The sequence below is a fragment of the Lagopus muta genome, chromosome 4 (genome assembly GCF_023343835.1).
Source record: "Lagopus muta isolate bLagMut1 chromosome 4, bLagMut1 primary, whole genome shotgun sequence".
Classification (NCBI taxonomy): domain Eukaryota; kingdom Metazoa; phylum Chordata; class Aves; order Galliformes; family Phasianidae; genus Lagopus; species Lagopus muta.
The window spans coordinates 41640921-41667827 of NC_064436.1; the positions used below are offsets into that span (position 1 = coordinate 41640921).

Below are 26907 nucleotides of genomic sequence, written 5' to 3' on the forward strand. Positions count from 1 at the left end.
CTGCAGTCCATTAGATAGCATTACATAGAATAAAAATCCTTGTAAATCTGAATGTCAATTTTATACCTATTGCAGCAGTCAAGGCAAAATTATTCCAAAGACTATTTGATGAGTAACCTGCAGTATCCAGATAAGCCCATTTTTATGTAGAAATTGACTTTTTGTTGTTGTGTTAGCTTCTTGTCTTTTCTATTCCCTTACATCCCTACCCATATTTCATTTTAGGACCTAATTTAGAAATCAGATAGTTTTAATGTGGGTCATTACGATCATGAATAAGCCTATTTATAAAGAACCAAAAACATCTACTCAGAAGGAGATCTTTATATTGCAGATGTTAGTATATGAGACATTAGTTTAATTCTCCATATTCTATCTGTATCTACATCCCTTAGAACCACCTGTAAATCCAGTGCAATCACAACTAGCCCACTCTGTCTTGTAAATGAAGACTTGGATTTTGAAATGTAATTAAGCTTCATATATTGCCTAGAAAGAAAGTGTTGGATTTATGCCACAAGACAAGTTTGGAATAAATAGTAAAACCAAAAATATCCCAGAGATGAGATATAGTAGTTTAAATTCCTTCCTTATTCCAGACACAAAGGAGGGCATGGCTGGACTAGAATTCCATGCAGTCCCAACATGGTATACACTGCTTTGCCAACATAGAAGCACTAGTGTCAAATAGACTAAAGCCTTTAATAGACTTCATACAGATCAATACATTCTGGTAACAGTTTATGATCATAACTTGCCTGCATTAAACTAGCAACCCAGGTATGTGTATCTTTTTGGGTTGATTTTTTCCCCACAAATTATTTACAATCAAAACTATGCATTACCTTAAAACTTAAAAAAGATGTAATCTATGCCTTGTTATTCTTTGTGTCTAGTTCAAAATAACATGCTATCATCATTCCTGCTTCTATGTGAAATATAATATTTTACTGTAATTGAAGTACATACACTTTACACAGAAAATAATCACATAGTGACTTTTATCTGGGTCAGCACGAAAAGCAATGACACGAAGCCAGTAACAGCAGAAATATTTAAGAAACTCTGAACTGACTGAATCTGACCTATGACATTTGGCATGTCATAGTTTGTAATAATACCACAGCTACATATGAAGGGCCAAGCCAGCTAACAAGGTCTAAACTGATTAGCCTTACACTGAATTTTGAGTTTATTTGTCCGCTTGCCCAAAGCAGAACACTGATCTGGAGGGTCACTCTAAAAATCTATGACTGACTACAAGCACTGGTAGTTCTCAGTGCTAGGGCTACCATCACCTCTTGCTTGGTACTGTTTAAGCAGTTTTCTTTGTTCCTCACTTTTATAGCAGTGAGGGACATTTGTATATTACTGTACATTTGCAGTAACAATTTCTGTTTCATATAGGAGATAAGGAAATTTCTATATCATTTGAACAGCTATGTCAGAATCAATACACTTCCATCAACTCAGTGCGTATAGTAGATACAATCATTACTGCTCATTGTGCAACTTAATGAAATTTTAATCCATGTAATCATTTTTTTTCCTCACTTGAGAAAGACAGCTACTGCTGTGACTTTTCAGAAAGGAATTAGAAAACAATTTACAACTGTTAAGCATTACAATGTGTAACATGCAACAGAACATGAAAAGCATTCAGTAATTGTGAAACTACATAGAGATATAAATGAAGAGCTATATATTAAAGATGCCTGCCTTAGATACCGTGGTTACCAAGGGAAATGAAAAGGGGAAGATTTACACACGGAAAGATTGTTCAAAAAGTCAACGAATAGGTAAGGTACATACACTTCATGCAGGGTGCTATGTTGTTATTCTGTTAAGATTTCCTTTTCTGTTCACTGTGGAATTCTGCTCACTACTGTGCATGATAACTCATTTGGACATAACTTCTATTTAATTTGAATGGATGCATAAGAGCAAGTGTCAAAATGACAGGGGGAGGAAATTAAAAACCGAGTAAAAACAGTGCCTACTGTGTCAGAATCAGAGACACTATTTAAAGAGAATTCAGGTTTATTATTTTCCAATATTACTACTGTCATATAGAGATGCAGTCTTTGAAGAAAAAGATGCTCATTTTAAAACCTGCCTCCTGGCTCTTTGGTGAGGAGCACATGATCAAGGGAAGCACACCTTTGACTATGGAAACAGAAAAAATAAACTCAGAAACCTGCAAAGAAAAATATAGGCTTTTCCAATCAGTTTCTGAGCACTCTCAATCTAAATGTGGCAATTTATGCAAAAGCATAAAGATAATATTTTGAGTTCATAAAAAACAGGGAAGTAACATTTAAAATAACTGACCAGACAAGTAGAAGTTTCTAACACTGAATATGCAAGAATATTATATAAATCCATAGTAGCAGCTGTTAGGAACAGTTCAATAGCATTAGAAATAAGAACAACGTTTATAAAGGTCCATTCTGGTTTTTCAGATTAATTGACAGCCAGGTATTATTTTATGAATAAATATTTTATAATAAGCAGTTCAACCAGCTGACTCAAATGTCTTTCCAACTTACACTGCTGTTCATTGGTCTGTAAAGGATTTACCCAAAGGAGTCAAGATTTCCACTAGAAACTGTGGAACCTTAATAAACTATTTGGCTAAGCATATACTATTGCTAATTACAAACTTTAAAAATTAAAGCTGTATTTTGGTTCAGGATTTGTTCAGAATCTGGTTAGAAGTCTGTTCTTGGTTCATTTTAGCCATTCCTTACCACTACTACATGTATTTTAATATATATCAGCACAGACACAAATGTTTCTTGATCAATCATTTGGTTTTACAAGCAAATGTCTGGCTCAGCTCACTACAGAAACTTAGGCATTGTAAATCATTTGGATGAGACTTCCAAGATCACAGGATGACAGATCAACACCATGCTGACCTGCCGCCTGTCACTTAACTGTTTTGTTATAAAACCACCATGCAGTCAGCTGCTACAAAGCAACAAACCACACAATTATTTCCAAGTCAGGGGATTTGTGTTTATTCAATAATAATAATATTCAATAACCACTGTTTTTCACAAAGACAGCAGTCTTTGAGTATGTTAGAATGTTCCCAGACTCTAAGCCATAATAATAAGCTTAAAATACTCACTAAATCTCCTCATTTTTAACAAAGTTTAAAGTTTCATTCTCAATTTTAAATTATTACTTTGGATCAGAGCTGTAATTTTTCAAAAATCAACCATCAGCCTTCTCTTCAACACTGAAAAGCTTTATTCAGCGCAGAACCCAAATGGGATGTAGAAATCAAAAGGTAATTTTACACCATTTAGTAATCCACTGGCCTCTGACATCAAGGTCCTATTGCCTTCATTTGGTTAACAAACATTGTAGAAAGTTTCTACGTGTTGAATTCTAGATATTGAAGGGTATAAAAACCACAGAAAGAAATAAATCTACAGATAAGACTCAACAGCACTGAAAGACTTGGTGTTATCAACACAGAAGAACTGGGCCTCTAAATTTAATGCCCTTCAGATAAGTCCTTTCACGAGGGCAACAGAGCTTGTCTTCCTTTTCTTGTCTCCTCTGCTTCCTTTCTTCTCAGGGAGGTAAATAAGATTGGATAAGACAGAAAACCTACTATCTCTGCTGTCCTCTCTTCTACTTTGATTTTTTTAACTCTCCAGCCCGCAGATAAGAGATCTGCTCTCCAGAAGAAGAAAAGAACTGATAGAGATTTAGGGTCACGTACTGAGTCCAGGTGCATTTTGTAGCACTTAACTCTCAGCTCTCTTAGATCTATTGAGAAGAATCACAAAAGTTAGGAAATCCTACGCAAGTATTCCTCATGGAGCACCTCTAACACAGAGACTTCTTGTATGCAGTAACTCATGAATGATGCTTTCATCTTCACAAGGATAGAGCTACTAATACATTTGTCACCTACTTGTTTTTTTCGTTTGTTTTCTTTAAAACAAAACCTGACAAGATATTGAGTTGTGCTTTTAAATGAAGCAATTCTTAAAGCTTTCTGTGGAACAACTGATTAACAATCTCAAGAGTCAAGGAAGCCTAAGTACTCAAGTTGCCTCCAGTAATAAAGAAGACATAGCCTTCTAAACAGCATTAAACATTAAGGAATGTAAGCTACTAATGAAACATACTAATACTTAAGCCACTGATATACGGAGACAAATGCAGTCTTACACACAAACATAAGCAGGCAATGTCTTACGTGAGATTAAATCATACTTATTAGATATATGTTTAAGTGCCTACTTAGAAAGAGAGAGCGTATAAGCACATTTATCTTTGTAATACAATCACACAGGTGGCTAAACAATGATATTCCCTACTATGTACCATACTACTTCATTATTACCAATCAATACCGTTTAAATACAAAGTCAAATAAAATTGAAAGCTCAAGGCAGAACTGAAAATTAAAACACTTCTGTTTGGTTTAAAAGCAAAAATCTGCTTCTCATTGGCAACTTTTAGGTTTTTTTTCTTTTTTTTTTAATGATAAAAAATGAATAGTATTGAGGTTGAATCTGAAAAATGCTCATCTCAAAAGAGAAATTTTTTTTAGAAAGGTTAAGCAACAAAATGCTTTGACATCGTGGTCAAAAATTAGTAACCCAAACACAAGATGCTTACTGTTATTTGTGATTAGTTTTATCCTCTTTCTCAAATCACAGATTAATGATGATAATTAAAGATGATCATTAAGGATGATAAGCACAAGCCACTGTAAGAAACTGGGAATGCTGCTGGATCCTAGCTCACCTGGATCTATCAAAAGATCAGAGGCATTGCCACTGTTTTTCTATTGGCTTTTTTTTTTTTCCCCTGCAGATAGCAGATAACCAATGTGCCAGGGTATCATTGAAATCACACTCCTCTATAACAATTAATGAGGTACCTAATGACATAATGAATCTTTTACAGATCTATTGCCACCTCAGAAGAATACAAGGCCACATAAATCCAATGCAGAAACAAGTGCTGAGTCTCACATAAGGACACATGCTCTCTCAGGTGCTTCAGAGTTGACATATCCGTTCATCCCCATATATCCCTTGTAAGGTGATCATTCAGATTAATCTCCTTTATCATCAGATTTTGCTCTCCAGTTTTCAAAAACACTTTTAATCTTCTCCAGTATTGTCACATGCAATTTGAACTCACATGCCTTTGAAATTCTTCTATCAGATCAGAAACTGGGCAATTTGGATACCATAAAATCCAGCTGCCATTAATAAAAGACTTGAACTTAGACCACCCTGTGAAAGCAACACTGATGCATTGTGAATAAGCAGTATATTAATCAAAGATCTTTATCAGAGCCATTTCTTGAAATAACAGCTCAAGTAAAATTGTATACTGGTTGGGAAACTTTTGTATGGACAAGAAGGAAACAGTTTCTGAGATTATCTTTGATCAAATAAGTCTATCATAAAAAGCTTATAAACTCCATAAAAAACTTATAAACTTGCCTCCCACCCCTCTATTTAAAAACTGTAAGGACAGAGCATATTTATTTATATAATCTAAATTGTTGAAAGCAAGCCTTTAAAGAACTACCAATAACAGTGCTAGTCAGTTCCAGACCTAAAGTGTTCATTTGGACCATATAATTAAATAAATTCTTGTATTTGCATTTTTCATTTTATTTTTTTCCCCAATGTATTTGACACCACCTTTGGGAAGTGAACAAAGACACACTGTCAAAAGCAGAAACCTGCACAAAATGTTACTGTTTGTTCCCCATGAATGCAGAGGTATACTTACGCAAAGAAAGAAATTCCATTGCTCTCTTGAGATTTCCTTTCCCTTTAGTTGAATTTAGTGCCAAGTTCACTTAGCTAAAATTTGGGTTGTGTCAGTATGCCAAATAAAAGTTTCTGTATGTCAGTTCTGTTACTCAGTCAAAAGTTAAATGCCAAACAAAAACATGGTCTTGTATTGCAACTTTAAAGTAATGTGAAGTAAAAAGTGATCATTCATAAATCATCCTGGACCCTTACTTTACACAATTCAAGTGTTGGCTTTGATTGAAAGTATTGGTTAAATATTTTGTCTATTATACAGCCTGATTTCTCTTCCAACTATGTATTTTGGTCTCAAAGTTTTACACTGCTTCCCTTATATACACATCCACTCAACTGATAACTACATTAGGGCCTCTGAAGGGTCTTAAGTTCTTCTGAAAGCTTCAGATTCTTCTGAATAAGTCACAGACTAAAAACTAGTTTTTACAGGAAAAGCATCAATGTAAGTAAAGTATTCACTAGAATACTTGGATGCTCAAAAGAACTTAGGAAATAAAAGGACAGGGTGATAGATCTACAGGACTAGTGAATCAGCTTTATGTGTGGCAGTAAGACAGGACCAGAGAAAATCTTAAAGTAAAAGGAATATGGGTTGATTGAAACGAGACAGGAAAGGAGAAAGAGTGTCTCATTTGAAGTAGAAAATGAGACTGGTAACAAATGTCCCATAGTTTTGGATGGATACACCTTCAATATCTGCTACTCCAAGGAATATAAAGCAGAATTTAATCACAGAATCACAGAATTGTAGGGGTTGGAAGGGACCTCTAGAGACCATCGAGACGAACCCCTCTGCCAAAGCAGGTTCCTTAAACCAGATCTCACAGGTAGGCATCCAGGCGAGACTTGAACATCTCCAGAGAAGGAGACTCCACAACCCCCCTGGGCAGCCTGTTCCAGTGCTCCGTCACCCTCACTGTAAAGAAGTTCACGAGAATAAAACATTCTTGTAATGAACTCAACCAGATTTGTTTTTACTGTTTTTGAAGAACTGTCAAAAATTTCTACTTGACACAGATCTCTTTATTTCATATGTATATATAAACACACATATATTCCATATGAAATGTGTACGTAGACTTCAGAATTTCTCTATTAGATAAATAAAACGTTTGTGGATTTTCCATTTTATATAAGAATTCTGATCTACTTTTTTCTTTTCCTATGAAAATAAAATGCAGAATTGATGGTTTACATTAAATGTAGAACTACTTCTAAAAATGACTTGGTTTTCAGCATGTTTTTGAAAAAAACTAATTTTAAAGCAATAGCAAAGCCTGAAAGATGAACTATGCAGAACTAAGAGATGCAGGATGCAAGAACACAGTAATTGTGGTAAACCAAAGGGCCAGTATTTGTGATCAGACAGACTGGCTTTACATAGGCTGCCACTTATCCTAAGCAACTGCTTAAAGCCATAACACTGAGGGGAAAAAGAAAACCTATACAAACCACTTTTGCTCTTCAGATGTTTTCTTTGTTTGAATCACAAAGTAGAGTGAAAACAGAAAATAAATGACAAAACCAACTTTGGTGGTAAAGTTAAAAAGTTAAAAAGTAAAGTTAAAAAGTGAAGAAACACCGTAACCCAAAAAACATCATGAATGGAACAGTTTCAGAATTACATTAATGACTGACAAGTATGTTTGCCAACCTACGACATAGGTGCATACTACCAAGAAAAAATACAGTTGCATCAATAACATGTACCTATTTTATCTACACAAAATTTAACCTGCAAGCAAGGAGTAATGAATGAATTGCTGGGAAGGTTATTTCTGAAATCTGACTTAACACAAAGAAATAAAAAATCCTCAATTTCACTCTCTAAGTACAGAACATCCAAATAGGTAAAGAATTTCAGGAAAGAATAATCACCAATTCTGCTTTAAAATACTAAACAATTTCATTATAACAAATTGAAAATGAACTACTTGATCAACAAAAATTACAAACTTACTTATCCCAGAGCATGCTATGGACTTAAAAGGTAGCATTTTCAGGTTTGCAAAAGCAGGGCAGTAATGCTTTCATAGAGGTCTTCACACTTCTACACATACTGTATGCGGAACTATCAACAAACAGAAACTGATTTTCTCTGAACACTAATGAGAAACTCAAGAATGCAAGTCGTAAGGACAGGAAAAAAGACAAATCCTTTAGAAAAATATGACTTACCAGACAGACAAGTTTAGTTGCGTCTCAAGTGCAGAGGAGTGAAGAGGAAGTAAAAACTTTCTGTATGTACAGATCTTGTTTATTTAGCCCTTTACAAAGGTTTCTCTCAAAAAATTAAACTCATATGCAAGAGTCTGCAAGAGAAAGAGAAAGAAAGAAGCTGAGCTGCTGGCTGTTTCTGTTCAAAGCACATTTGAGCTATTTTCAGCAGCAATGGGCTTGCCTACAATCAAAATGAAAATGCAATACAGAAGCAGCAGCATACCAACCCAAGCTAAAAAAATTAAGACATTCATGGCAAAAACCTTTGTTCATTGCCCAAATTTCATTTAAAGAAACAGAAAGCGTAGGGAACAAGCACTGTAGATGATAAAGAAAAATACTGTTAAAAGCAGAGTTGGAGCCTTGAAGACTATTACCTCAGGAAAAGAATCACTATGAATTTGTTTTAATGTTAAAATGTATATCTTGAGTTTAGTCAGTCCTAAAGTTATTTTGCCTTCTTTATACAAAGGTTCATCTGAGAAGAATGTACTTCTATTTGTATTTAAGCGTATTATATCTGGCTGGCATAAACATCTGAGGAAAAATTTTTCTAAGACTGAAGCCAGAATTTTGTTTCTAGTTTTCAGCTTAAATTTCCAGTTTCAGCACCAGTGCTATTTTGAAAGCTTAGTGACCTGAAGCTGCTGGCACTCCACAGGCCATTCAGTGACATAACAAAGATCGTCCTGTCCCCTTCTGCTGCACCACAAACAATCAGCTGAAATTCTCATTGCGTAAAAATACTAAAAATTAATATAAAAGACAACAAAGTGAATATACAGAGAACATACAAGGAAGAGATCCACAAGGATCACTGAGTCCAACTCCTGGCTCCACACAGGACCACCCAAAATTCAAACGCTATGTCTGAGCATTGTCCAAACGCTTCCTGAACTCCAGCAGCTTGGGGCTGTGACCACTGTCCGAGGGAGCCTGCTCCACCGCCTGACCAGCCTCTGATGAAGAATTGTTTCCTAACACCCAAATGACCCTCTCCTCAGCCTCCTCTTCTCTGGGCTGAAAAAGTCAAGGGACCTCAGATGCTGCTCATCATACATACACATCTTGTTCTCCAGACCCTTTACCGTTTTCATAGCCTTCCTTTGGAGACTCTAACAGTTTTATATCCTTCATACACTGTGGTGCCCCAAACCACACATAATGCTCAAGGCAAGCCTGCATAGTGCAGAGTGGAACAATCCCTTCCTTTGTTCTGCTGGCAATGCTGGGTTTGATGCACCCCAGGATACGGTTGGCCCTTTTGCCAGGGCACAGTGCTGACTCAGATTCAACTTGTCAATCAGAACCACAAGACCCCTTTCTGTGAGGGCCTCACTCCAGCCTCTCATCCCCCCAGTCTGTACATATATATGCAGAGTTGTCTCATTACAAGTGCAGAGTCCAGCACTTGCTCTTGTTAAATTTTATGCAGCTGGTAGCTGCTCAGCCCCATAATTTGTCAATAATTCTCTGCAGACTGTCAAGGAAGACAACAGGTCCTCCCAGTTTCATGTGTCCACAAACTAACTTACTATACTTCTAACTTTTGCTTCCAAGTTATTGATGAAAACTCTAAAGAGAGCTGATCCCAAAATGGAACGCTGCATAACTCCATTTGTGTCTGGTCTCCAGTCACAAGTGATGTAACCCCATTTACTTTAATCATTTGAGCCCCCACATCAGCCAATCGTTCACCTACTGCATTACATATTTGTCTAACTGCATGCTGAATATTTTGCCCAGAAGGATAAAGTGAGAAACAGTATTGAAAGCATCAACTGGTTTTCCTTTGTCAACTAGGTGAGTGACCTTGTCATAAAAGGAAATTGGATTTGTTAAACAGAACTATCCCTCACATACCTAAGCTTGCTGCAACCAATGACTGCATTGTCCTTCAGGTGTTTCAGTAAATCCCTGAATTATCTCCATAATTTTACCAGGCACTGAAGTGAGTCGGACAGGTCTGTAATTACCAGTCTCTCCCTTCTTGCCCTTCTTGAAATCTGGGGCAATGTTTGCCAGCTTTCAGTCAACTGGGACCTCTCCTGACTCCCAAGACTGCCGAAAAGTAATAGAGAGAGGCCTCACGATGACATCAGCCAGCTCTTCAAGTACCTTGAGATGAATTCCATTGTGCCACAGGGACTTACGCATTTAGGTGGACCAGCAAATCCCACACAAGTTTGGGGTTGGTTGGGAGTTTATCATTAACACAGTCACAGTTCTCCAGCTCAGGGCTCCAGGGGTCTTACAGCCTATCATTAGTGTTGAAGACAGAGGCTAAGAAAGCATTAAACATTTCTGTTCCATCTGCTAATCACTTTGAAGTTTCAGACAACATAGGTAAGCCAGTGGAAAACTACCATTTAACTTTTGGGAACTTTTTCTGTTATAGAAAGAATGTTCTCTATCTTTATCAGCAGATAAAACTGACATTGCTTCACCAGAATAACTCTTCATGTATGTCCACACTTTTAAATACTGTCACCAAAAAGCTTGCAACTTTTCTTTGAACAAAATGAACAAGATCTGATGTTACTCTCCACTCGAAATCTAAAACAGTCTAATGTGGTAGAAATTTTAAATATTTCATTAAATGCTGGACTTCCAATCATATTCTACTTAGCCAAGTAGCCTCCTTTGAAATCATTTTAGAAGACATGGATCACCTCAATGTTAAAATTTATTTCTGAAGAGTAACTATTTCAAAGTTAAACAGGATGCCAACCACAGGCTATTCAAACTACTTAAGTGATAAAACAATACTCATTGCTAAAAACAAGCAGAAATGAGCACATTTGTTCCCAAAGACTTGTATAAAATAAAAATAAAATAAAACAATAGTGAAAAAAGCTGTCAAGTGTGAAAATGAAGCATAAATTATTTTTTTATTAGCTCAGGAAAATTCCTTCCATTTGATCCCAACCATTTTTAGTGCTGTTGTAGTTAAGAGCAGCTACAAGAACAGAAAAATGCAACCCATCTAATACTAAATACCAGCCTGACATATTAATCATTATTGTTGTTTTATTCCACATGGCTAGTTTAGGACTGTTATTTTACTACAAAACCAACTCACAGAAGTTAAAAAGCTCAGTTTATATTTAACTTGAGGTTGATGAATAAAGGGCTCCAGCAGCTGAAGTTTTAGGCAACATATGATTGCATAAGTTACAGCCAGCTTAAGAGTTGTAATGATCAGGTAGAAAACACAATACAGTTTAAGTTAACTACATGATTTATACATAACAAAACAGTAGAGCCAGATGCTACACAGCCTTACTGTCCTTGTTGCCTTAAACTGGTAGTTACAAGCAAGGCCAACAAATACTTGTACGGTGAATTCTATTACCATGCAAATACAAAAATAGAAGAATATTTTCAGATCATTAGAAATATCAATGCAGTACCAAATAAATGCAATACATGATGTCTTGCAGTGCAGTATTTCTTTTCTGAAGCATCTTCTCAGGACAGTGACTTACTGCTAGTACTTAACCCTTTTTAGTACCTTATTTCTTATACACTCTCTGCAACTTGTTTTGCTTAAATGGTTTGTTATTAGTGTTTATAGCACTTATTAAGCATGACAAAATAATACTGTCTAGTTCTCCAATAAATCTAATTACTTACAAGTTTGTTACTAAAACAAGCTTGTCACCATTACCAAGATTATCACCATAAACTTTTCAAAGGATGAAACAATCATATTTCCCATTTTATAGCCATCAGTAACACCAAATTTAACATTTATCAACACTTCTTTAGTGTCACACTGCCACAATTTAATTGATGGTTGGTATTAAACAATCAAAGATGAGCAAGAAGTGTTTAGCAGACAGTGCTAATTTAGGCACTTGGTTCAGGTCCCTACAGACTCTGTGACTAGGCTCCACAAGTCAGAGTTCTGTTAAAATGGAAGATGAGAGATGGCAAATTGTTCAACACACTGATGGACAGAGTGTACTAGGTGATCTCAAGACAACCCTTCCAGCCCCTACAATTCTGCAAGTCTCCACTTCATAGATTCATACATAATAAATCTCGATTTTCACTTGGTTCATAGATCTAACAAACACAACTGACTCACTGAACTTCATGTGCACTTCATGTGCAATTGCTGATTCTTTTGTGGAGTCAACCTGTGTACATACTAACTATGCAGGTGAATTTATATTCTATACAGCCACATGTAATGTCTTCATTCTTTATATTACTTTATACATGTTTTTATCCTGATCATGTAATAGTTATGGAAGACATTCTAGTAATGCGATAATGTACACAAGTGAATTCATTGGATTTAACACTAGAGAACACAGGAAAACATACATGCATTCTGTATCACTTTTTAGAGAGTATATTCATTGATCTAGAGCCGATTTTCATATCTGAAATGAGCATTTCCCAGATTACAGAAAAATTCTGTGAAGACACAGAAGTGAAGCCTATCAACCACATGCTTTGACTTGAGCTAGTCTTGAAAATGTCTTGGACATACATGATCTTGAAGGATCTTATAAATAAGAATGAATCTATTTTCAGTGTCTCAGATGTACTTTCAGTAGCCTTCACTATAGAGAAGCAATGGAGATTTGAATCTCTATGGCCACTCTCTTGGACAGGATGGTATATCTAATTACACATAGATTCCAAAAAAGCATTGCAAAAATGCATGGACGGACTAACTGAATCTACTTGGTAGAGCTGCAGATCTTCAAATAAATGTACCATTATCCTATATGCCTATAAATCCAAAGAATGAAAATTGCTGGGAAGAGATGAGTATTCAGTGACATCAGTTTCATTCCTGAAGCAAGAACTCCTGAAAATTCTTCAACATTAAATCACATACACAAACAATAAATCCCAAATTTCAGTTTCTATCACTTCTTCATTTGAGGTACAATGAAAAATGTGAGTCACTTACTGAAAATAAAAATTGTGAGGAAAGATAATGTAGACATCCAAGTTACTCTGATAACAACACCTGGAATTCTTCATAACCATAAAGAAAATAGGAGTTACTTCAATGAACTATCCATAGTGTTAGAATTCTTTGCAGCATGGCTACAAATGACAGAGCCATAGAAAAGATGCATATCTCTTCCAGAAAACACACTGAATCTGGTGTGTGAAGTAGCCATCAGATCACTAGTTTTGTATGAGAAGACCTTTTATAAAGATTAAAAAGCTTAGTGTTTCTTAAGAACTTCACAACTTGAGCAAAGCATGTTCCAAGCAATTCAAGCTATTGAATTACTGAAGCAGTCTTTGTGGTAGTAACAAACAGTAATAGTAGCTCTATTCAAGATACTTTAAGAAGTGGGAAACTATACACACCCCTCAAGGAGGATGAATTACAACCTATGAAATTGTCAGACAGCACATACAGATATTTTGTGGGTTCATAATCCTGATCCTGAAGTTTTGGTAATCTTTCACAAAACTTTCACAACTGAAGTTTATTGAAGTCCATACATGGGATTTTAGCTTTTTGTTTTTAAATTGCTCTGTTAAGTACACTAGTAGCCCATATACACAGTTCTCCAGTATCTCATTCTAAAATACCTCTCCACATCTAGGAAGAAGCACAGAATTTCATTTAATTTACAAAGTTCTTTTTCCCATCAGTTCCTTCAAAAAATTAATGAGACATGGCCCACATTGCTAATACATATGCACTAATAAAGTTACTAACACTTTCTCTTCAGATTTGATACACAAGTGTTTCATCCCCAAAACTTTGAAAAAGTTTGAAATACGGAAGGAAGAGCAAAGAGAGGAAACTTGGATTTTATTTATTTTGGCTTGTGTTCCTCAGAATGCACACAGGACCCTGTCAATATTTATCAGTCAGTCAGTAATCCAGCAAAGCATAGTATCCAAGAGAATTTCCATATTCATTTACTTATTTAACAGAAATGTTTTACTAATAGCTCATACATTTGAGAGACATGGATCAAGAAATGAAGCATGGACAACCACACTCTCACACTTGATTAACATTGTCTGAGGTTTGTGTGAAATGGCAGATGTTTCACAAAAGTTGTCTCAGCTGTTTTCTCTAGAATAGATCTATGATCTCTTTAAAAGATACCATCTGTCTTCAGCGACATTCAGTTCTCATTTTTATCTCTGCAATTTAAGTCCACTGTCCTCCCTTCCTCTTATGATTTTAATAAAGTACTGACTGACTGACGATTGAAAAGATGACATAAGACTAAAGCTCCTAGCTACATTTCTGTGAAAGGTGTTTTGTAATTAAGGAATTCTGCTATTATAGTAACATGAGTTTGTTACACATCTTAAATTTACTCTTCAGGAATCATTGTATATCTGAGAACTCTCACAAAACTACAAATTGTCACCTACCATGTTTCTGAAGATGCCAAAGGATTTTATGCAGACTCAGAATCCATGAATGTTTATAATAGTTTACAGTTCTCGGAGATATAAAACACTAATTCACTGAAACAAAAAGCAACTATACACACGGTGATGATGGTTTGACTTGCTGATCTTAGGGATCTTTTCCAAACTTAATGATTCTATACCTATCAAGACTATAAATCTCTGGACGACTAACCTGTTTTTCGAAGAGAAGCTGGAAAGAGCCAGTATTACATCTTCCAGGTACCTTTGACAAAACCTGACCGAGTTTCATTTATGTCCCCACATTTAGTTTTTGATATCTGAGAACACCAAAAAACACAAACATTTTGTTTGAAAAGGTTGCAATTTTTCAATGTTTAATATGGTACTTCAGAATCCTTTAAAAATTAAAATAGCTTTAACCACAAACCAATGTACTACAATATAAGGAGTCACAATCAAAATGAAATCACACTAATTTCAAACAAATTGTTAAAAGCGTATTATCTAAAGATACAGCACCTCTTCTTGGTTATATGTTGTAATTCTTATGTCAGTTTCATACCATATTGCTGCTTTCCTAATGAGGTAACAAGTACTACTTTGACTGCAGCTACTGCTGTTAAATTAGACCTAAAGAATGACATGCCTGCTAAGAGCATTATTTCATTAGTAAAACTAACTTCCCCCGTTCCATGAGTAAACAGCTAAAAACATATGGGGAAATCAATATGAGCAGGCTTTTTTCAGGAAATAGAGAACAGAAGCCTATTGTTTATCTTGCTCTCGGTATACGCTGCTAGTACATTGTTTCAAGAACCTTACACAAGGTCATTTGTCTTTCAGAACCATTTTCCACCAAAATATATTCAACTACTGTGTAAATTTGTAGGGTCTTTTTGAGAGGAATGTGGTAGTATAAAGCCTAAAACTCATATATATGTATATACACATGAGCAAGGAGTTTACACTTGAAAAGCTCATTAAAACTTACAAACTCAGATGACTGGATTTGTTCTACCAAGTGCTCACATTAATTTTTGGAGCCCAAATTTGATGTTACAAAACAACAACAACAAATACTTTAGCTATATCAAATGCAAGAACCAGACTATTTAGCTTAAAGACAATTAATCTGGGAGAAAGCAACGTTCAAATGACAGTTTCTCCTCCAGTTATGCTGAAACATTAACACCCATGGACAACATGTTCCCCTCTCAATGTAGCAAAGCCACCACTATGAAGTCCTGCCTGCTCCTGTGCATGACTGCCTCTCTCTGTCTTAAGTTATCTGGTCCACAAAAAGCAGAAGAAACTCATGAAAGATAGGCAAGGTTCAATTCCCCCCTTTTCTTTCACAAAGCTTTACGATACAGAACATCACGAGGCCTAATGCCATTTTGTTCTTTCTTAAATAGCCAGATAAAAGCCAGGCCAGCTTTACACATCCACATTGTGAATTAAGTTTCTGTTTCAATTACCATGACTAAATCCACCAAGGAATTTAGGCTTCTCAATAATTAACACAATGGTGTTCAGAAAACTTGCAAAGCTGTCGATTTTGTTAAGAAAAAAGAGACCTACATTACAAATCATAGAAGTTTTACCAACCAAGCAATTTTAACATTTTCTGCTACTCACACCATAGAGAGTAGAGGAAAGCAGACCTACTACAATTGAAGTTTTCATGGTCTGAATCCCAGGGGGAAGGGAATTATACTTGTCAAATCCATTCAACAAAAAACCTCACACTAGAAGTCAATCAAACAACAGGTTTGAAAAGCAGTGGTGAGAGACATCTTCCCTTAACTGCTCCTTTAGTCAGTTTATCCACTGTGCTACTACAATCCACTGAATTGCAAACACGAATGCATGTGTACAAAGACCTAAGGACATAAGCACTTGTGCAAAGCCTTAAAGGTTTCAGGCTACAGGTAGATCACACTTCAGTGTTTTAGAACACAAACTAATACTGGCAGAACCTCAATAATTTTTCTCACGTGGTGTTTTCAAGAGTCAGTGTTCAAAACAGTATCTGATTTTCAAGACCACAAGACCCAACATTTAGGTTTCTTCTGATTTAAACATATTGACATCATAAAAAAGACCAAAGTCAGCCAAAGCTCACTGACATACAATTGCTTCTGATCCAACTCTCAGACTGCTGCTCACTTTTTACAGAGCTCTGGCAGTTACTGATTCCTAAGGCTGCAAAACTGACAGTTATTCCAGGAACCCAGGTGTGTGCCATCTCTAGACTGAGGCCACTTGGACCTACCCTTTCAGCAGCAGACAAAATTTGAGTCAATTCTCCTATAATTCCTTATACCTTGAAAGGCTTAAAGAGGAATTTTTAGGTTATTTTGCCCATCTGCTTCACTACAGCAAAATTAACAGTATGCATATAATTCCAGACAGATGCAATTCAACTGTTTCAGAAGGCATCCAACAAGAAAGATACCTCAACTTCTATAGACTCTCCACTGCTTTGTTATCCATAGCATAATTTTTATTCTAGTTATAAGCGATGTCCTTTACTGTAATTTAAGCTTGAAATGTTGCTGTAATTTACATCTGAAATGATCTGCTGTTCAGGTGATGTAGTAGAATTAAGTTCAAATTCCAAACGTGCTCATTAAGAAAAAGCAGGCCCAGCTCTACCAAGTGCAAGCATCTTAACATTTCATGGTATACTAGCTTCACAACAAATTTGAGAGTCTGAAAGGTAGCCATAGCTATCAGTGAGGTTTAACCAATACAAGATGATAAAGAGGACTTAAAGAAAATACAGCCAGACTGAGATTCAGTTCAAAATCTCTTACATTGTCAGGAATCATCTTATTTAAGAGCACAGCTGAATCCTGCTTTCTTTAAAGGTACCATGGCTCCCCAACCCATGACCACAGAGCTGGTTTTGTGGTCAGACTTAAGTTTTTCTGTTGATCTCTAATCACAATCAAGCTATGTGTGACCCTTAAACTTCTATTAAGTTAGAAATGGTCTGTACATCTTAGCTAGCAACACCATGTCCTCAAGGCACTATGAAACGACAAACAATCCCAAAAATAGGCTTTAGCATACCAGATCATCAGTACCACATAAATGCAGACAGTAGCTTCCTTGTGTATTCCTTCCCACTCACACATCAGAAGGTAAATGTAAGCATTCAACATGTAAGTAAACCTGTAATTGGTTACACCAATATCATCAATGGACATGTAGAGCAGTATGCTACTGCACAGCTGCACGCTCATACTGTCTTGAAAGAACAAAGCCATAGCATTTTATTAACTGCATGCAGTGACAGGGATTGAAATTTTACTAGAAAACAACATCTCATGTCCTAGAGAACTTTCAACTGATTTTTTTTTTTTTTTTGTTTAAAAAAATTTGAGTCCAAATACATTTCTGAAACAGATGCTTTCCACACAGTCCAAATAATTAGAGACTTGTAACCTACTTGGGAGATAAGGTTTGCAAATGTGTTAGAGAAGAGGAATGACATAACAGCAGAAATCTGCTTAATGATCCATTGGTGGGTTTTTTGGTGTTTTTTTTTTTTTTGGTGGTGAGTGCCTTGATTAATCTCCTCTTCTGTATGACGCATAATGATTAACAGGAAGTGCTTACACAGAAAATTGTTCAATTCCTATTCAAGTCTTCATCTGAAAATAATTATTTCTCTAGAAATGTGGCAGTTCCTCATACTGGCAACTTGGAGCGAAAGGAAGACTTTGCTTCTAGGAAGTTCTTCAGCTTCCAAAGATGAAGTTCTAGCAAAATGCCAACAATCCCCAGTAGATACTCTGCAACCAAATTAGCCCTTGCCCACCAGGCAGATGACTCAGGAAATCAGTGCTGAATTTCTGTTTGTTTTGCCTTCTTATTAACAGAAGCACATTAAGTACGCAGTCATTTATCATGTACTGCTTCAGCTCCTGCTAAATGATGGTAAGGGCACTTTCACAGTTTTTATTTCCTATTTATGTTCCCCACAGTACCTTTAATTGTTGAACACACTATTTATTCGAAACATTTGTTTGAGCTATATCCATGCTTCTCCTAGCTGGGCAAAGACAAGCTCATGTTTAATATGTAATGTAATGTAAGGTGATGCAAGATATGCTGCAATGCTGGTTGCTCAACCCTAATTTATCTGCAGGCCTCCACTCATTTTTCACTAACAGAGCTAGACCTCTGCATAAGCAGCAACTACAGCAATGACAAGACAGTACTTGAGGATGATACACAATTTTTTTGAAGCAATTTCCTAATTTTCCTCCCTCAGCACACTTTCATTACTGATCAGTAATGAATGCTAGTAATTAATAAAGAATTCAGAACTGTAACTACGTTTTTCACCACTGGTATTCTCCCTGCGTAGAAAAATTCTTCAACAATGTAGTTGCTGAATAGTCATAAATCTAAAGTAACACTTTCTTGCTATCTCAGATTTTGGTAGCCAGTACATGGGCTACATGTGCTTTTCAAGAGAAGCTGTGCACGCACCTTATGAAAACCAGTCCTTAAGAGATCTAAACCGGCAGAACAAAGGCCAGCACCAACAAGGAATACAGAGAAAAACTCTTGAGAACACTCTCAAACAGTAACAAATTGACAGTTAAAATTATATGTCTACACTTACTTTTCACATTTTGTTAAAAGAAGCAGTATCTCTGCATCATATAATAAACCTAAACCCATGGTAGCTGAAGGAAGAAAGCTTGAAGAGCAGAAATGAAAACACTGCTTACACTCAGGCAGATATTAAGGTATGTGAGATCTGGAAATAATAGCATAATCTAAAGCAGTTATAATTACATAAAGTTGCACATTTCTTAGGTAATTTCCTCTTTGAACAAAAACAAAAACAAAAAAAAACCATACGGAAACATGGATTTCCCTTCCTAGAAACTGTTTACTTCCTGATAACTTTAACATCCTCTGTTTTTAAAAGTCATCCATTTATTAACTATAAAAACCTCAGATGATTTGTTTTTGTCTCAGGGTTTTTTGATTTTTCATTACCTTGGTTCTGGTCAAAACAAATTCCCAATTCTAGTCCTGGGATAATGATCAGACAAGATCGGAAAAGTTTGTACTTGAAACTGAAGGATGAAGTCAGTGACTTCTGCTATCCTGTTTCATAAATGACTTGAAAACTTTACACACAGAAGAATTTCAAAAAGTTGAAAGGTAAGTTTTCTCTAGTGAATTTACACCAGAGTAAACTTTTTTAGATTTCTGTCTTACCTCCTAAAAGAGAATGTAGAGATAATAATGTTAAATCGGCACTGTACACAAGAACATCACAAGTAAGGACATTTGAACATCTCACCAGAAGTAAACTTAACACAAATTTAGTATTCAAAACTCATTTAGCTCCTTATATTGCTTTGCCTTCTGCTATGGACCATCTGACATGCAGTTTAAGCTTATTTTTTTCCTCTGAGAATTAAACAAATTTCTCATAAGGAAAATATTAGGAAAGCATTTAGTTTATTTTTACAATAGTCAGATCAACTGAGCACCACAGCAGCATCCCTCACTTGGCTCCAAATTACCTGCTACCTGACCCCTATCCATGGAATTACATTATTCCATTGCTTGTGGAAGACAGCCAGTGACAATCTCATTTTGATAGTGATATACAAGTAAGTATCTATTTGAAATATCTAATACTTTGTTCTAAAGAGTGAGCAGCCAAGAGTTGACTATTGTTGCCCAAGTTTAAACACAACACAAAGTACTCAACTGCAGAAGGGGATTATTTTGTTTTCAAATCTGCAAAATAATTAAAATACTTGAGTACATACAGAGACTAAAATACAAGAAAAATCCATGGTATGTGCTGGCATACTGTCTGTAAGTCAGAAATTTGACTAGAATGCAAATAATGACGTTAGTTACTCAAGGAGCCAACTCATTTTTCCTCACACCTGCTTCCCTTCAATCTCAGGAACAATACAGTTGTTTTTGTTTGCTCTTTATCAGGAATGCTGTTGTTTAGGCCTCTGTCATAACACAATTTAACTACAGCATCCAGGCCTGTGGTTTTCAGTAATACCACTTTATGATCAACGTAAAATTTGTCCCAAGAGACTACTCTGGCTTTTTGCTTTGAGGCTGTCACACTTGTCTACTCTGGAGCAGTAGATGTACATTGTCCACTAGCAGGCACACAGCTGCCTCCATATCCCTCCACCACAGCAGTTTTACTTCCATCTCTTCCCTTCCTAGAGCTTTCTCAATTCTTTGTCTGTCTCCTCCTGCAACTCCCAAAGCTCTCATTGCAACTTTGTACAACTTCTGCACAGATTTTCCCACCTATTCTTTCATTCATTTGTAACAGATAGTATCCTTCTAACACAAGAATACTTCTCAAGTTCATCTATAGAGCCACTATTTGCTTGTTCTTCAAATCCCTTCTGAATTTTTTGTTTCTGCTAAGCTTCCTTTAAGAAATCAGGAAACAACTGGTATTATAGTTGAGTGGTCAGAAACATTTGTTAATACATCTGTTTTTCAGTTTACTTTTGCAATCTTGTGTGTTCCATCTACTATGTTAAGCATCTATTACAAAGATAACTCAACTCCAATCCCTTCTTTACACAGTGATGAACTAACATTGACAGAAACAATTACTAAGATGTAGTTTCCTTTCAGATAACAACTGAGACAGCGGTCTTTTTATCCATTCATTAGGAAATAATTCATCTGCACTTTCTCCTCTGGTACAGTGAGTGCACGTCAGAATTTGAAGTGGAACATGTCTACATAGAGGCAGTGTAACAGATTTGCTGTTGTACAGCTCGTAGTTTTTACTTAGTCCTACTGGTGTGTTCATTTTTGCGTGAGGTTTTAGCTAAACAATGACTAATCTACACTTTAAATAGCATATATTTAAGATAATTACACCACTAAATATTACAGAAAGTAAACAAATTCACACCTAGATTAATTTAAGTCCACAAGATTTTTAACTTGCTTGTAAGAAAACAATTTCCCTGTGCTGGAAAGCATCCCCCTAATATTTTACTATAGTATGTAGGTGTAGACTTGCAAATAATTTTTCTAGAGTTTGTGAGAGTTCTGACAATAAATTGTGCCCTGAACCTGGCCTGTACCCAAGACCATAATCAGTGAATCAAATGCCACTGTCAAAATCGTGTAAAAGCATAAACCTACAAGTACACACATAACAAATTTAAAACTTGTATGTCAAATCAAAGTCTTTGGTTTGGCCTTCATTCTACTGCCAAACCTATCAACACCTCACCTCTCTCTCCTACAATCACTTCCTTTGATTAACGTCTTTTACATTGTGGTTATTCAAAGTAACCCATCTGATTGCATTAGTCATATTGAAATTGTTATTTCTTTGGGATTCCTAAGAACTACAGATTTATCTAGAAGAACAACAATCAAATTTATGCTAATTGCACTATCTGGGAGAGTGTCACTGCTCAGAGTTCCCAGTTAATTAGAAGTAAAATTTAATAAATGTAGCGCTAGCAACTGCAACCTTCTGTCAGAAGCTGTTCATTAAAATATACGAGATGCATAACTGGCTAGAAGGAGCAGTGTGAATCACAGGATCAGTATATGACTTCAGTGATACGTACTGAATATTTTTCAGTGGCACCCCTTTGGGATGCTACTGTACGCTTATCTCCAAAACCCTTACTATATCTTTAATAAGAAAGAAAGTACAGCGTTGATACATAAAACAAACAATAGCTGCTCAAGATTTGAAGGAGGGTAAAACACAAAATGCAAAGTAACCAGTAGTGTGAGCTCTATGTTAGAAGGGAAGCATTAACTATACACCATATTTAGGTGAGTTTAGGATTGCCTGAAAAGCTACAGTCTTTTTGAAATTCAAAAGTTGCATACATGTCTTGTGGTGCTTAAAAACAATATACTGAGCCAAAGATGGAGACTTCTAATCCAGCAACTCATCTGCTTCACTGGAGAGCACAAAGCAATCTGTGCTGAGGATTTACTGATCAGCTTTCCAATAACACAGTTTTTTTGGCATTCTCACCAATTAATAATCACCTCACATCAATTATTTAGTCCTCATTATTTATTACTTCAATTATAAAAGTTCTCATTATCTGCATAATAGAGAAAGTGAGGCTCTCAAGCAAAATAAAATTCACTGAGAAACAGGCATTTAGTACTTTACAAATCCCATTTTACACCTTTTTCAAAATTTGATGCTAATGCTATCTCAATTTCAGATTAGATTTATGCTGAGAAAAAAAGGAAATAATTCTGGTTTTATAGTTATTGTGTATCATTTTTAATATCAAGATATAATTAGCAAGAGCAGTGTTTAAACATACAGTTTAATTACATCTGCCCTACACTTAATTCACTTAGTGATATTCAAGTGGATTGCTACATTCCTTCTGTGGGCACCTCTAGTAGTGAAAGTACTGTTCATAGTCACAAACACAGACCTCTGCAGACCTCTGCAGTAATGTGTGAAATCTCGAGTTCATGCATTTTTCACGTCAGAATCGTTTGAGAGACCTGAATCATGGACAGGCTTCCTCTTCCCCTTTCCTAAAGCTAAACTTTGGTGAAACATGGCTTTTAGGAAGTCAACCCTACTGGATACCCTTGCTATAGTCAGAGCCAAAACAGTTTATGAAATCAGCTACCAAAAGTCATTAAGATTTTTACATATATTCACATTTTATTCCAATTAGGACATCAGAAGTAGTCTAGATATTTGCATGAACTGAAATTTGTTCTCTTATGGGTTTTGTGGCAGTCTTCCTTGGCTTTGTAATTAATCTCGATAGTTTGAGTAAAAATATAAATCTTACCACCCTGTTTTCATAACTGCCTTTTCTGTATATGGTAAACTGCAGTACTAATCTGTCTTCCACAATTCACAATTCAGAAATCCCTATTTCTGTTCTTTTGTTGGTATTCCTTATATCTAAATCTAAAGATGAGTCACCATATTTTATGAAAAACATCCATCAGATCTCTGTCATTAGGAACTTATTAATCTTCTACGGTCTTACATCAGGTATAAACACTTAGGACTAGATTACTAAAGCAAAATCTGTTGCATCCTCTGCACCATGTACATCATGTTTGAGTAATATCTGTACTTTTTTGCAAGGTGACACATTGTGTTTTTTGTGACTTCACACACTTGTGTCTATCACACTTTCCCCATCAAGGAATACTTGGCTATACTTAACATTCAACATACTCTGTCTTAAGAAATCTTCTTATTCAGGTTAGAATTGATTCCTCAGACAAGATGGCAATATATTGAAAAGGACAAGCTATGGCTATCTTGCTCTTGATGTAGTTCCCCTCCTTCCCATCATTGGCTACATCATGTAATTTAAGCCTCTTAGGAGCATTAGAACTGCCTTTCAGGATTACTGTGGTTGAACCAGGAACTCACTTATTGTCTTCACTAAAGGAAAAAAGAATCATTAAGGAACTGTGTTGGTTGTTTTTTTTTCACTGTTGTTCTTGTTTTTAAATTCTGAAAGGATCCTTCCAGCTATTTTAACCTTCAGTCATAACTATCAACCTCCTCTTAGCAGAACTGTTGATGTTACAAACAAACACAATCTTGAGACATCAACGCCTCTTAATGCTCTTGTAAGCCTGCAAAACATTGCTTTTTCAGCTATGAAAACTGCCATTATTGATTCCCTTGGGTTTCCTTCAAGTATCTTTCACTTTTCTTCTGAGTCCTGAGGTAGCAAGAGTAAAACTCACTATTTGAGGGCAAATGTAGCTGGTCAGCAACTGTGGCTAAACTTACATATCAAACATTTCAGTTGTACATTCCTTCAATACTTGTGCATATAATGCTAGACAAATACTCTACAAATAAGTAAAGCTTTTGTTACTCCACATTTCAACATTATTCAACTTATCTGTTGAAAAGGTAAATAAAAAAACTTATTGTATAACTTGATTGCTGTAAGGACTGGGAGGAAAAAGCATTGCTTTTCTTGCTAGCTTCTTCTCTCTCCCCCACCTTCACCACTATTCGTTGAGGCTTGGGATCCTCAGCATCAACTGTTAAAATAACATATTATGTTATTTAGGTTACTTAAGAACACAGAAGCACATCTGTCCTCTTCAACCCCTTAATGGTGGCTGCCGAGATTTTTAAGGATGGATGAATCAGAACACTATCATTGTTCAGCAGAGGACATAAAGTAAGTCTATTTAGGGACAGAAGCTAGGAGAAAAGGCTCAGTCTTTGGAATTTCCTGCTTTACAGCAGCATTAGCTATGCTGTTACAGAACAATAGATTTGAACTGAAAAATACATTTAATGCATCAGAAAAACAAAGCAGGAATAGATCTAAAATGCTGTCATTCAGCATGCCTTTGCTCAGACGCATGCTGCCCTTTAATTTATACTTCTGTCCACTATCACACCATAATCCTTCATATCCATGAGGTTTGCCATTACATCACTGCCTATGAAAGTCTTGTTACCTTTTTGTTTCAGGCTGGGCTCAAGATAGTTAAGGCATTTCACAGTAATAGAAATATCAGCATCTCACTGAGCCTTTTTTTTTTTTTTATGGGAGTATACTTTTGGTAATATGCTTGTATGTAAAGAAGCCACACTATCTGAAGAAAAATGAACAAAGTCTGAGTACCTATAGTACTTAGGTACCATGGGTACCTAACATTTCCTTAACAGAATGCTCTACACTACATCCAACAGAATATAAAGAAAATACATTCTGTCAGTGAGTAACAACAATGCAATACTGTAAATAGCGATACAGAAAAGGATCAGTATCAGTGTGATACATCAAACTACATATTTGTAAAATTCAAATTTACAAACCTCCAAGAATTGTCCGCATTACTCAGACAGCCTCACTGGAGCAAAACTTTTGTTACAAGGTCACATCTGATGCAATTTACTTGCTCCAGATGAACCCTATCATTGGCATATCGTACACAATACCTGATCCTTCCAATACGGAAGCAGCATTCGGCTGTTCCACAGTGCAACCTTACACACTGCACTCTAATTTGATATCTGAGAGCGGTCTCTAAGCATGTGACATCTGTACTGTTACTCACGTTGATCATATATGTAAGTCTATGGCATTTCAGGGACTAGCCCATAGGTGGAGGGAAGATTACATTCCCACATTAGCACTCTTAGAAGGTTATTGTGCTCCACAGAACACGTGGTTGGTCGATGCTTATCAATGTTTGTTCAAATCTAGTGATTTTAAACAAACATACCAAACTGCTACAGCACTTGGCTTCTTTAATCCATCTCTTCATTTTTATTGTTATTTGCACCTGCTGCTGTAATATTATGTTTCAGGATTGATCTCCCTGCTTTTGCTTTGCTGGTAACCTGTTTATGATCACAACACATAGGCCCAGAGTCACCTTCAAGAGTCAGCTCTCTCAAAAATGTTTGAAGTGACTCATGTTAAAGCATGACAGCTGGTGTTATTTACCTCACTGCAGACCAAAACAGTCTGACTTTGCATAACCTACAGATTTTCAAATCAAGTACAGTAATTTCTTGGACTGAAACCATGGTTCTCCTGAAATGAAAAAAAACCTATGCTTTAACTGAAACTTGATGTCAACCTTTCCACTGCTGAAATATCCAATTTGTCTCGTCTCATATTATTCTCAAGATCTTCTTACTAGCCTTTAAAAATGTAGTTGATCGTGAGCTGAAAAACGTTTATCCTCTTCTATACCCATTTGATTTCAACATTTGTGACAAGACCTTCATACCTTATATCACGTACCATTAGTCCATATTGGGTACACACTTTACTTTACTCACTGCTTTTTCCCCTCTAACTCATTAACATTCTTCCTTCTAACCATATTCCATTGCAGCACCTTCATGGCCATTACTGACAGTCACCGATTTGATTTACAAATACCTCAGAGGGGATCAGATGTTGCCAAAGAGACAGTAAGGCAACAGAGGGAAGCCGGGAACTGATATGAGAAAGAAGACAAAGGGAGAACGACAGAATAGAAAGAATGCAGAATATTGTTCTCAATAATAATAGAGACTAATAAGATGCATCTACCAGCACCTAACTGGCCGTACACTGATTTGTCACAGCTAGTCCTCATATGCTTTCTTAGACCACGAATTTTTCACAGTAAGATATATCCAGCTTGAGCTGTAAGGTCCTTGACTTTTTGCATACTACTATGCCTATACTTCTTACTGTAATAATAGAAGCTCTCTATCTCTTTGTTAGAGGCTGACAAACACCTCCTAAAGGAAATGCTAGATCAGCTTATCATTTTCAACATAATTAAAGACTCAATCATGAATATTCATGTAGGATCACGCTGTAAATATTCATTCCACTTATCAGAACACAGAAAAAAGTGGATCTCTAAACAATTTACTGTATGACCTCTACACATAAGAAGTTGGGGTGTACATTCATCTGTTAGTGAAATCCTGAAACAGTTT

The 26907-nt window shown here is 36.0% G+C and overlaps 1 protein-coding gene across 3 annotated transcripts in view; it reads right to left on the bottom strand.

The window, feature by feature from the left end:
• Positions 1-26907, bottom strand: part of SORBS2 (sorbin and SH3 domain containing 2) — a 141979-nt gene that overhangs the window by 108130 nt on the left and 6942 nt on the right. For all 3 annotated transcript variants that reach the window (XM_048941150.1, XM_048941151.1, XM_048941152.1), the window contains one exon: positions 8001-8134. The gene's annotated coding sequence lies outside the window, so the exon portion shown is untranslated. The remainder of the gene's footprint in view (positions 1-8000; positions 8135-26907) is intronic.